The sequence below is a fragment of the Octopus sinensis genome, unplaced genomic scaffold, assembly GCF_006345805.1.
Source record: "Octopus sinensis unplaced genomic scaffold, ASM634580v1 Contig09399, whole genome shotgun sequence".
NCBI classification, from domain to species: Eukaryota; Metazoa; Mollusca; class Cephalopoda; order Octopoda; family Octopodidae; genus Octopus; species Octopus sinensis.
Window position 1 is genome coordinate 49,329 of NW_021831834.1, and position 7,301 is coordinate 56,629.

The window sequence follows — 7,301 nt, forward strand, 5'->3', positions numbered from 1 at the left end:
TTAGACATTAAAAAGAAAAAAAGGAAAAAGAAGAAATGTGAACATAAAATGCTATTGCATGGTGATTGTTCCTTCATAGAATTTAATGTTGTATTCTCTAATTGCTCACCTTATGCCACTAAGTCATAACACAGACAGACACACACACACACACCAGGCATTCAATAGAGTTTCGTTATTTAGTAAGGTTGAAGTTTCAATGTGTCATTCTGCAGGAATGTTCATATATAATTATCAAGTAAAACTTCCTAGTAACACCACTAATTGATTGGTTGAGTTTTATCTTGTTATTATAAACACAAATATAAACTAACACATTGATTCTCAAACTAACAAATACCAGGTTTCTTACTCCTCCACTGTCCCACAAAAGTATCAGTGAAATTTCCAGCAGTCCCTGGCCCACCATCGCTATGTATTAATGTAAAGATAAAACAGAGTTTGCATCTGTATAATTTTTCTTTTTTTGCCATTGTGTTGTAAAAATTAGAAAATTTAAAAACATCTTAATTTTATTAAACATGGCAATTTGTTTGTCCCCTTTTCAATTTTCCTTCACAGACTCCCTTTCAATCTGCTTTCTCTTTAATCCTCAATGAAAACAGTGAAATATCATGACACGACACCAATTCTTCTTTTACCTCACTTTCTCTTGACTCAGACTTATTACAAGTCAACAAGGAAGCCTCTATAGGAAAAGACCCATCGAACTAAATAGAATGGGTCATCTCAAGTACTGCAAATCACTAATTGTCTTGGTCCCTTGAAATCTCCTCTATGAAGCTCAACTTCTTTAGATCATTCATCATTACTTTGTCCCATATCTTCCTGGGTCTTCCTCTTCCACAGGTTCTCTCCCCATTTAGAGATCAGCACTTCTTTATGCAGATGCCTTCATCTGTGTGCATCACATGACCATACCAGCACAGTCACTCAAAATGAAAATCTTAAGGTATTTTATCAAATTATAATTATTTTTAAAGATCCAACTCTGTATTTGAAGGACCAGTGTATGTAGATCAGCTTGTACAGAGGAGAGGTAATTGAAATAAATAGAAGGGTTCCAATAGTTAGTATTTTCTCTTTCTTTGCTAGCCAACATATTTGAGACATTTATAAGGTCAACCATGGAAGACAGCTTAGACATGATAAATTATACAGCAAATTTGAATGGGTGGACCTATTCACTATAAATCCTGATCTTATTTTAAACCAAATCTAAAAACACAAAGCTTAAATGCTATGACATTATGTGAATTCACTAATATATAGAATTGTTACATAAACAACTAAAATGTACAAGTTAAATATCATCTTCTGATATCTCCTGATACCCAACCTTAGTATAATGTAAATTTATCTTTGTGTTCTAACATTGAAAATGTGATTCTGTTAACTTAAATTTATCATTTGTGCTGTAGTTTTGCTTGTGGCCTAAGGTTAAAATAAAAACTGCACATGATAAAATGTTTCTTATTTGTTTAAGAATCCTGATTTAAATTAATGAGGATGGTTAACATTGCGGTGTCTGAAATATTTTAGTAGTAATCTAGTTCATTCAACTGAATGGGGAAAAGCTCAATTATTGTATGATGAGTTAGAGAAATAGAATAGCATATCTCTAACAAAAATGGAATAGCAAATCTCTAGCAAAAATGAAGCCTGCCCATTTACCATTGCTATTCAATTTGATAACTGTAATTTGTTTAATTTAAAGAGTTGGAAATCTGAGTGTGGCCTCCATCAGCCAAGGTTGATCATGCATCTGCACATGTATGTACATGGCTGGATAAGATTTTTTTGAGGAAGACTAGCAGTGGCCCATACATGTAAGTCTTACCTTTCAGTACTACTAATATTTATCTAAGGGAAATGACACCAGCTTGGGCTGAAACAGCCTGGCACCAGTATCACTGCATATATGAATAAATATAAATATATAAAAATTATATAAATAAATATGTAAATCATCATCATCAGCATCATTTAATGCTTGTTTTCCATGCTGGCATAGGTTGGATGGTTTGACTGGGGACTGGCAAGCCAGGAGGTCACACTAGGCTCCAATCTCAGTTGGTAATGTTTCTACAGCTGGATGCCCTTCCTAACGCCAACTACTCTAAGAGTGTAGTGGGTACTTTTTATATGCCACCAGCATGGGAGCCAGTCAGCGGCACTAGTATTGGCTACATTCAGATGGTGTTTTTTATGTCCCACCAACACAGGAGCCAGTCGGGGCAGGGCCTGGCACTGACCATGTTCGGATAGTGTTTTTTATGTACCACTGGCACAGGGAGCCAGTCAAGCAGATCTGGCAATGACACATGCATGCATGGTGTTTATTGCATGCCACCAGCACAGGATCCAGTCAGGTGGCACTGGTATCAGCCACAACTACAATTGCCATTTGATTGTGATTTTATTTGATTTTGATTTGATTTTGGTTTTGATTTACTTGACTCAATAGGTCTCAAGTAGGGCAGGTCACCTGATGATTCAAAGGTACTTTTTTAAGTGGGCTGGTTATGTGATACTGGTGTAGGCTATGGCTGTGATCTCACTTTACTTGCGGGTCTTCTCAATCATAGCATATCTCCAGAGGTCTCAGTCTTTCGTCATTACCTCTGTGAGGCCCAACATTTGAAAGGTCATGCTTCACCACCTCATCCCATGTCTTCCTGGGTCTACCTCTTCCATAGGTTCCTTCCACTGTTAGGGAGTGACACTTCTTCACACAGCTCTCCTCACCCATATGTAGCACATGACCATACCAGTGCAGGTGTCAATCTTGCACACCACATCTGATGCTTCTTAATTCCAACATTTCTCTCAGGGCACTTACACTGTCGTGTGGGCATACTGACATTACACATCTAGCTGATCATACTAGCTTCATTTCTTTCGAGCTTACACATGTCTTCAGCTGTCACAGCCCATGTTTCACTGCTGCGTAGCATGGCAGTTCAAACACATGCATCATACAATCTACTTTTCACTCTGAGCGAGTCACCAGCAGAGGTAGGAGCTTTCTGAACTTTGCCCAGGCTATTCTTATTCTAGTGGCAATGCTTTCTGAGCATCCACCCTCACTACAGCTTTGGTCACCAAGGTAGTGGAAGCTATCAACTACTTCTAGTTTCTCCCCCTGGAATGTGATGGAATCAGTTCTGAACATCTGCAGTGTTTATTGCCCCTGTGCATCTGCCATACACAAAAGCCATCTTCCCAGTTAGCCTTCCTTTGATGTTACTGCACCTCTTATGCATCCATAGCTTACACTGGGTACATCTTATGGAGTTTCTACCTACACCTTTTCTACAGATCAAGCAGGGCCATCTACCTGAAAGGGTTTGTGATGTGTTCACCTTCCTACTTACTAGGACTTTGGTTTTTGCAACATTGATTCTAAAACCCTTCGATTCTAAACCTTGCTTCCACACCTGAAATTTCTTCTATAGTATTGTTAAATATTAAATATAAATAAATATGACTTAAATTAAGAACTGGGGGTCAATCTGTTTAGCTAAAGCCTTCAAGGTAGAATCCCAGCTGAGCTTCGGTCTAATGACTGAAATGAGTAAAAGATGAAGATAAAAGATAAATTCCTTACTTTACTATTAAAATATAGAAGACATCAATATGATTCTAACCAATCTTAAATGGTTTTTTATCTCCGTATTTCAACAACAATTAGTGGAACATCAATAGTTTTTCTGCACTCACAAGCATTTGTATAAATTTGTCTGTTTTTACTGAGGGGCTACACTAATTTTCTATGTATTGTTCCAGTTTTATTACATGTGTACTGCCAAAAATTTATACATTTTTGGACGCTGGCCAAATTCTTTAGACACATGAAATTATTATTAAAAAAGAAATTTTAAAACCTTATGTAACTTCTTCAAGGACCGTGAATCAATATGATGGTAAACTTAACTATTCAACAAACAGATATTGATCAAATGACTAAAATTCTTGATGATAGAAGCCAAAAAAGGAGATATATGTGAACAACAACATAATGTCTATGATGATAAATTTTCTGTGAGAAATGTGGAGAAGTAGTCACCTACATATATATATTTATATATATATCATTCAACTATGGTAGTAGTTGAATAATATTCTTAAGGCCACATGCAGAATCTTTTAGAGATTGTCACTAATTCAGTTCTTAACTAAATTGAAATCTCTTAACAGTTTTGAAGAGGAATGGTCCTTAGCTACATTTTGGCATAAAAAATTGAAATTTGATCTGGTAGAAAAAAGTTTACATCAAAATTTGTAGCAATGTTATAAGAGAGGAAGTAACACCACCAATCAAGTTTAGATCTAAATAACTTTTTTATTTTAAAACCAAAATATATTTCCCTTAGTTTCAATGATAGAAGAAAGCATGAAGAATTTCATAATTTTGGTCCCATGCAACAAAAATTTGTATCAAAAAAGTTGTGAGGTAAAACATCATAAGAAAATATATGTAAGGCAAAAAACTGGATTTAAGTATAATCAACTTTTTCATTTTAAAAACAAACTATATTTTAATAGAGCTCAATTCTAGGAATTTCATGGTATCAATCTCATGTAATGAGGTTTTAAAAGAAAAATGTTATGAGTGTTTGTTTCTCAAATTTGAGGGTGATAATATAGTTCTATACTTTTTTATGAATATAGCTCCATAAGGGGACTTTTAATATGTCACTGGTGTCATTGAGGTAAGGAAAAATTTATCAAACTGAAAATGGCTCTGAAAATATGGTAAATATTTCATAAAAGACCCGTTCATAACTTCGGTGTGAAATAATTTTTTCCATAGGATTTTTTTGAGTGCATTCAACCCATCTCACCGCCAAAGGTTTAGCTGCTATTTCTAGCACGCCTTGGTACCATGTAACAGCTATTTGCAATAAAGGATCCAAAATAGCTGTTACATGGTAGCAGGGCGTGCAAGAAATAGCAGCCAGATCTTACCTTTTTGTGGAAAGGTGCCGTTTATGTGTGATTTCAATGTCACATTCGAAAATAGCCAAGCCAGCATATAATGGGAAAAATGCTTTGAAAGTAATGTACCACTGAAATGTGAATACACAACAAAAGTTTTGCATAAATTGGACCGTGGATTTCTGAGATACATGGTTTTTTTGGGTACCTTGAACTATTGGTGACCCAACATGTCACAAGTAGTCTAGTATATATATATATATATATATATATAAATGAAAAATAGGATAAAATATTTATAAGAATTTATCAAGTAGTTAGCGTGAAAAACCTCATAAGGGAAAAATTTAAGTATTCCTTTTAAATATATTTATTTATATTAAGGGCATTACTATACATAAATGCCTCAGGCTAGGAGGGACTCTTAAAGTCAAAACTAACATAATAAACATTATTATAGTAGTTTTGACTTTAAGAGTCCCGCCTAGCGTGATGCCTTTATGTATAGTAATGCCCTTAATATATATATACATATATATATATATATATATATATATATAATCATAACTACTGACACTATCATCATCATTTAACATCCATTTTCCATGATGCTGCTGATGTCAATAGTCATGATTACACACACACACACACACACACACACAGACATGACCTTGATGTGTGAAATTGGTTGACTGAGCAAAGCATGATAAATCTAGATTACTAGTTAAAAGTTTTTCTGAGCTAGATTTCAATCCTCCTCCTCCTTCTCTTACTCGTCATCATCGTCGTCACCACAACCACCACCACCACTGTCATCATTTTATGTCTGGCATGAGTTGGGTAGTTGACTAAGTACAACCATTTATATCTTCCATCAAAACCTGTGGTTTTGTGCATATGTTAGAATTCAGTAATTTATTTATATATTTTTTTTGAAACAAATTATTGATTACAGGCATAAACATGGCTGTGTGGTGAAGAAGTTCATTTCCAAACATGTAGTTTTGAGTTCAATTCCACAATGTTGCACCTTGGGTAAATGCTTTCTACTATAGCTCTAGGTTGATCACACCTTTGAGAGTAGGTTTGGTAGACAGAAACTGAAAGGAAGGGCTTAAGCACCAACTGATCGTGGCCATTGCCAGCCTCGCCTGGCACCTGTGCCGGTGGCACATAAAAAGCACCCACTACACTCATGGAGTGGTTGGCATTAGGAAGGGCATCCAGCCGTAGAAACACTGCCAGATCAGATTGGATCCTGGTGCAGCCTCCCAGCTTCCCAGACCCCGGTCGAACCGTCCAACCCATGCTAGCATGGAAAACGGACATTAAACGATGATGATGATGATGATGAAATATTTGCATACATCTGCATATGCACGTAAATATTACAATCGCGTTTGCTGCAGTATTTGCATTACAATTACAAAAATTTGCATTTCTTATTTAAACTGTTCAATTTCTCATGCTCTTTCACCTTCTTTTTGTTTCTCTCTTTCTCTGCAACCCCCCCCCATCACACTGGCTATATAGTTTCTCTTTTGTCTGTAAACAAACAGTTCATTCATATGGTGTCATTTATTTCCACCATGCCCAGGCTGCTTCTTGTTTAATAAACTGAGAGATTATTATCACATTTGGAAACAGGTTGGAGTTGGTATCAGGAAGGGCATCCGAATGTGCACAACTTTGCTCCAACATATGCTCATCTGACCCATGCAAGCATAAAAAAGTTGACATTAAAACAGTGATAATGATGATGGTAATGATGATGATGATGATGATGATGATGATGTAGCTTAGACATCTACAAATGCTCGTAAATATTACAATGATGTTCACTGTAATATTTGCATTTCTTATTTAAACTGTTCAACTTCTCACACATTTTCACTTACTTTTTTTTTTACTTTATCTGCCTCCACCCCCACCCCAACACAATCTTCATATTTTCTCATTTGTCTCTCCCTGAACTGTGAGGTCAAGCTATTGCTCATTGATTAGCAAATAGCCCCATTGTTTTGTTACATGCAATTCTTTATTCTATGAAATAAGTACAATAATATATCAGACAACAGACTCTATCTCTATTCTTGCAGCGTTCAACCAATCATTATAACTTTTCCCTCCACTTACAACTGACCATATAAGGAGTTACAAACAGTATTAATTTGAACCATCAAGAGAGCCTCTATCATCATCATCATCGTTTAGCATCCGCTTTCCATGCTACCATGGGTTGGACGGTTCAACTGGGGTCTGGAAGGCCAGAAGGCTTCACCAGGCCCAGTCAGATCTGGCAATGTTTCTACGGCTGGATGCCCTTCCTAACGCCAACCACTCTGTGAGTGTAGTGGGTG